The following is a 6,892-nucleotide window of genomic DNA, read 5'->3' on the forward strand; positions in this document are numbered from 1 at the left end:
AAATGTTTGATATTTATTTATAATAATAAGAGAATAACTACTATTTATAATAATATTATAGTTGTTGTTATAAAATGTATTTATAAATATGTGTATATTTTTTATAACACCCAACATAAAAGGCTTCTTTCCAAACCTGAGCTGTTTCAGACGCTTCTTGAAATTCTGACTTCTCTGAACTCAGTGTAAGGTGTCTGCTCCCTCACTGCGGCTGTGCCTGGAAGTACTTCTGCTTCTTGTCTTCCCCTAATGCAGCTTTAAAGTATTAAGTATGAAGCAACAGTGCTTCTCTTTGCGCCTCTGAAATCTGTGTTCTCTCTACTGATAAACAAAAGAAACAATGTAAAATGTATTAATAAATCAGTAACAAAAATATAGCGTAGAAGGTAAGTAGAGATTTTCATACCATCTTCAAGCCTAATGCTTTTAAGTCCCACACTCAATGCAGCCTGACTCAAAACCTGATTCTAAATGGTTCAGCACAGACAGAGAGGCACAAATGTTTAGTATTAACCTAAGTTACTGATCATTTACAGTATTACAGAGTCTATCAGTCTTTGCATGATGTAAACATTCCTGTAAGTTTCTAGCTGACTCTCAGGTGTCACAGGTGTGCCAGCAGGAAAGAGGGTCAATAAACCTGCATCCTGAAGTTTGTCATGCAGGATTAAAGGAGCCAGACTTTGTTCACACAGGTAGAATTTTATTTTACACTGACTCTGGGTAAGTATGAGTATCATACGGTTTAAATGAAGCGCTAGAACTAGCAGAAATTTATTATAGATCCATTGAAGCTAATCGGGATCTTTACTGTGAATCTGTGGATGCGATTAACCATGTTACTGGTAACTTCATTAACTAGTAACTTAGCAACTTAGTCATAACAGGAGTTAATATTTCTGTCTAGACACCATTTAAATAGTAACCGCTTTGAACTACTGTTCTTTGAACTAGGAGGCTGTGAGAGTCCGAGGTCCTCACTTAGGCCGGTTTACGCGAACTTTGCCCTCTGTAAAGCCAAGCGTCCAACAGCGAGGCCCAGGAGAACTGAGGAGAAGGCCGGTTTACGTGAAGACTACCCTCTGTAAAGCTGAGCGTTTGCAAGCGCAGGATAGAAGGACCAAAGAGAAGGAGGAAGGAGATGATGATGATGATGATGATGATGATGATGATGATGTGAAGTTGAGAGATGTTTGCTCCGGTGGTTCAGGGTCCCTTGAGACCCCAGTATTTATGGAAGAAATATAGTATCATCAGAATTCAAGTATTTTTAGACATTGAATTTATGACACTGAATTTTTATCCTCCAAATTTCCCTGCAAAAATATTCACCTGCAAAAATTCACCTGCAAAAATTCACCTGCAAAAATTCACCTGAAAAAAATTCACCTGCAAAAATTCACCTGAAAAAAATTCACCTGCAAAAATTCACCTGCAAAAATTCACCTGCAAAAGTGATGAACTTTAATGACCCAAGCCAGAGCAATCAGCACCAGATCGAGTCGAGTGGCTCTCAGCCAATTAAATTACGCTGTTTGATCACATGACACCGTTAGCCAGCAGTGTGTCTCCTAAAAGAGAGCTGTTTAAAGGTGAGTGATTAAGTTTTTCTCCTAAATAGAGATCATTACAGAACGCCTAGTCCTACTTAAAATCCCATTTATTATTATTATTTTTTTTATCATCTACTCGAACTAAGGAAAACGTTTGACTAACTCAAAGACAATTTCCACGCCTCCCCTGCCTGACTGCAGAGGCAGTTTTGAATTTAGGAGCGCCAAGATGGCAGCGGCAAACCCTGGCGGCTCTCCGGTGAGTATATATATTTTTTTTTATCTTCAAGTTTGTCTTTTGAAACCTTAATTTTATTTAAATCCGTTGCTCACGTATAAAGTACACAGACGGGGTCTTTGCTCAACTCGTCTGAGGCGTGTCTCACTAAGCGCTACATGCTAGCATCCTGCTAACCGAGCTACCCATTACATGCTGTGCTTTAGAAAATAGGATACTCGTTAAAAAAAAATACTCCGCAGATATTGATAGATAGACGAACACTGCAAATATAATGTTGGAAACGAGAACGGCCTTTGGTGAAGGGGTAAAATACACCATGAATAAAGCCATAGAGTGAATGGCTGCCATGGTTGCAGAACAGCCTGATTTAATGACAAGAATGGGGAAGAGTGAGGTGAAGTGAACCACAGCCACAAAACACGGTCAGACAAGGCGGCAAAAGGGCAGTGATCTGTCCGTCAGTATGAAGTTGGTGTGTGCTTTGGTGAACAAAAACTCCAGACTGGTAGCAGGAAGATGGGAGACTCGTGTTTCACTGGAATAGTGGTGAATTAAAACATCCTTTGTTGGGGACATTTCGGTGTAAATGCATCCATACAGGCAAGACAGAGGCAGACTAGACAGTGAAGAAAACAAGGCAAACATTAGAAATATAAAAACGGAAATATAGGATGAGTCGGGGATGAGTTCCTGCCCCAAGTGGAGGAGTTCAAGTATCTCGGGGTCTTGTTCGCGAGTGATGGGAGAAGGGAGCCGGAGATCGACAGACGGATTGGGGCTGCAGCTGCAGTAATGCGGACGCTGCACCGGTCCGTCGTGGTGAAGAGGGAGCTGAGTGTAAAAGCGAAGCTCTCAATTTACCGGTCGATCTACGTCCCTACCCTCACCTATGGCCTTTACATGACTAACCTCCCCTCTTCTCCCTACCTCACATTAGCCCCCATCTTTCTTCCAGGTGGAAAAGACCCGTCACCTTCTGGGAGAGGCGGCTCCCGTGGGAACAGCTCCCACCACCAAGTCCCTGAGTGAGTCTCTGTCCCCCAGCGTGAGCTCCAGCACTCTGTCCACGTCCACCTCCGCCTCCTCGCAGATCTCCAGCACCACCTTTGAAAGCGTGAGAAGGAGCTGGCCACCAAGGTGAGAAAAACGTGGGCTTAGTGGGCGTTCTTGTTGCTGCCTTCTTCCTTCTCTGCTCGGAGCTGATCGGTCTTGTTCCTGTTGTGTTGTAGTGCCTGCGCCTTCTGACACACACCTTCAATACTGAATACAACCAGCTGGTGAACAGCATCAGTGACTGCAAGGTGAGAAATAATACAAAGAAATAAAAAAATAGCCTTTCTGTGTCACATCAGGGAGTTCCTATATTGACGTCTACCTCATCCTGCTGTTGTTTCACTTCAGCTTTCTCTCATCTCACCGATCGGACGTGATCCATCCGTGACGAGCTTCAGCAGTGCCACCCTCACCCCTTCCTCTACCTGCCCCTCTCTCGGACTCCCGCTGTGGCTCCATGGGCCAGAAGTAAACATATTTTTAGGAACATTGACCTCGATCTGCAAACGGTTATTGACAGGTTATCCATTTGATTCTAACTTGGTGTGATTTGTGTTAAAGGACCCCTGAGAACAGCTCACGTGCCTCCAGTCCCTCCTGCTCAGACTGTGAAAACTTCCCGATGGTTCCCACTCTGGAGACCTCCTACCTTGCGCGGGCTGCAAAAGAACGAGTTCCTGAACTTGGTGCCTGATATTGAAGAAATGCGACCAGGGTGAGTAATGCCATATTAACCCAAATACTGTCACTATGACATGTGTCTCACAGACCAAATGTAAGTCGACACTCATGTTCTCTAGTTCAAGCAGAAATGATGTGGATCGATTCAAATTCCTGAGCCTGGATGATTTCAGCTGGAAACAAACCAACTCTGCTTCTTCCTCAGGTAATTCAATTCAATTTTATTTATATAGCGCCAAATCACAACAAAAGTCGCCTCAAGGCGCTTCATAGATACAGAGAAAAACCCAACAATCATATGACCCCCTATGAGCAAGCACTTTGGCGACAGTGGGAAGGAAAAACTCCCTTTTAACAGGAAGAAACCTCCAGCAGAACCAGGCTCAGGGAGGGGCGGGGCCATCTTCTGCGACCGGTTGGGGTGAGAGAATGAAGACAGGATAAAAGACATGCTGTGGAAGAGAGACAGAGGTTAATAACAGATATGATTCAATGCAGAGAGGTCTATTAACTCATACTGAGTGAGAAAGGAGACTGGAAAGGAAAAACTCAATGCATCATGGGAATCCCCGGCAGCCTACGTCTATTGCAGCATAACTAAGGGAGGATTCAGGGTCACCTGGTCCAGCCCTAACTATATGCTTTAGCAAAAAGGAAAGTTTTAAGCCTAATCTTAAAAGTAGAGATAGTGTCTGTCTCCTGAATCCAAACTGGAAGCTGGTTCCACAGAAGAGGGGCCTGAAAACTGAAGGCTCTGCCTCCCATTCTACTTTTAAATACTCTAGGAACAACAAGTAGGCCTGCAGAGCGAGAGCGAAGTGCTCTAATAGGGTGATATGGTACTACAAGGTCATTAAGATAAGATGGGGCCTGATTATTTAAGACCTTGTATGTGAGGAGCAGGATTTTGAATTCAATTCTGGATTTAACAGGAGAAATCTGCTCTCTCTTTCTAGTCCCTGTCAGGACTCTTGCTGCAGCATTTTGGATTAGCTGAAGGCTTTTCAGTGAGTTTTTTGGACATCCTGATAATAATGAATTACAGTCGTCCAGCCTGGAAGTAATAAATGGTAAATGCCCTGTATTTATATAGCGCTTTACTAGTCCCTAAGGACCCCAAAGCGCTTTTTCGTCCACCCATTCACACACTGGTGATGGCAAGCCACATTGGAGCCACAGCCACCCTGGGGCGCACTGACAGAGGCGAGGCTGCCGGACACTGGCGCCACCGGGCCCTCTGACCACCACCAGTAGGCAACGGGTGAAGTGTCTTGCCCAAGGACACAACGACCGAGACTGTCCAAGCCGGGGCTCGAACCAGCAACCTTCCGATTACAAGACGAACTCCCAACTCTTCAGCTACGATCGCCCCAAGATTAAGTTAACTTTCGTTTATGTTTGAAATTATTGGGTTGATTTTTGTTTATATTTTTCAACGAAATAAACGCCAGAACTTAAAAGGCCGTGACACTGGTACTCATTTCTTGTCGTCTCACTGCCCTCGTTCTTTTCGCCTCCGTGCTCCCCTGGTTCATCTTCGCTCACTTCATCTGCACTTGGCTAGTTTTATTCTTCGCTTGCACAGCCAAGACGAACTTCATGGAAAGTCCTTGTGGAGAATGGCTTCATCGAGCCACTGTTGGCCTCATTTGGTATTTCGACTGGTTTAATTTTGCCGAGGTGAAGACGCGGTACAGGACTGCGCCGTTTCACCGGTTTATACTGAGTGATATTTGCATCCTCTGTGCTGTGTGGTGCTGGAAGATGAGCACACATCCTCCTGATTTTGTGAAAGAGCCCATGTCAGCTTTAATTATTGCTGCCAGAATCTCCTCCAATGATTACATCCCGCGGTTAAAGGATTTTTCTGTTGTTTATTGTTTAGTTTAACTCTTGTTAGCTTGCCACATTCTTGCCTTAGTACTAGCAACTGGGAAGATATGTGCTATTTAGCCAACTTCTGGTCTTACAGCGACCCCTTGTGGACCCTACTAATTATAGTATTACCTGTTTCTGTTTCCAGACAACCATGCTTATAGTCACCTATACTGCATCTGCCACAATTATAAGTGCATATCTGGCTGTATCACGGTTGGATTAATCATGGCAAGCCCTGCTGTAACCAGTTCTTCTGTGAAGCTTCATTAAAGACGGTGAACTAAACTCCTGGACTGCTGCAGTCTTTCTGACCCAAGACTTAGGCCAGACTTGTATACCCAGCACTTCCAGTACATATATATTCTACACAAATGTTTATCAGTTGAAGAATCAGACTCCTTTTAAACATTATATTTGTACTAAATGTGTATGTAAATATGGTGTCTGTATATTTAATGCCTATATTTGTGACTGTGTTTCTGTTGTAGTTTATTCCTGTATGAATGTTAAATACTTGACTGAAAGTATTAAAAATGTATTTGCATTGCTTTACAGAAAAAGGGAAAAATCGTAGGACTGTGGGGGAAAGAGTGATTACCTCAGTTAAACAACTCGTGTAATTATATTAGGTTCATCTTTAAGGAACTCTGCATGTCTCCAAACAGCTTTGAATGTCTTTGAAATGAGAATAATACAAATAGAAAAAGAAAAAAAGTGGACACATGCAGACAAAGTAAAGAGATGAATATTCAGTAAGCTATAAAGATTCAAAGGTCTCTCAGTTTTTCTCAAATGTGTGTGAGGACTGCTTGTTTGTATTCTTGGATGCACTTAGTAAATCCAACAGCTCAGCTATTTGTTGTTTGTTGTTTTTAAAAGTTGCAGGAAGAACAAACTTCTTAAATAGTAAATGAAACAAAGCACAAATTCAAAGTTTTTTTTTTCATTTTTATTATTTTTAATTTTTGTTTTTTAACTCAAAGTGTCCTGTTGTAACTGGACTTTTTGAGTTAAGAAACAGACCAAATCCCAACAACACTTCCCTCATGGTGCTTTATAATGTAAAGTCAAGACCCTACAATAATGCACAAAGACTCCAATCCCCTAGAGCAAGCACTTTGGCGACAGTGGGAAGGAAAAACTCACTTTTAAAAGAGAGAAACCTCCGGCAGACCCAGGCTCTAGGATGGGGTGGCCATCTGCCTTGGCCAGTTGGTGATGAGGGAAGGAAGTTGGGAGAAGAAGAGTAGTGATTTTTAACCACTCTGGTTTCAAAATTAAATTTAGAAAGCCCAATTGAAATGAATATTCACATGCACGTGTTGGTTCGACTTTAGCGTGCACATGAGAAAGCCCTAAAGATGATGTTTTGGCTCCTCAATTTTGCATGTTTTTTGAAGCTGCTGACGATTGCTTCATCCATTACTGGGTTTCTTGACCACATTAAGAGTATTGGAGAATCCCACCTGTCATGGAGTTCATTGTA

The sequence above is a fragment of the Aulonocara sp. 'chitande type north' Nkhata Bay genome, linkage group LG6 (genome assembly GCF_057382095.1).
Source record: "Aulonocara sp. 'chitande type north' Nkhata Bay isolate Kocher_YH1m ecotype deep benthic linkage group LG6, A_spYH_male_GT1.1, whole genome shotgun sequence".
Lineage (NCBI taxonomy): Eukaryota > Metazoa > Chordata > Actinopteri > Cichliformes > Cichlidae > Aulonocara > Aulonocara sp. 'chitande type north' Nkhata Bay.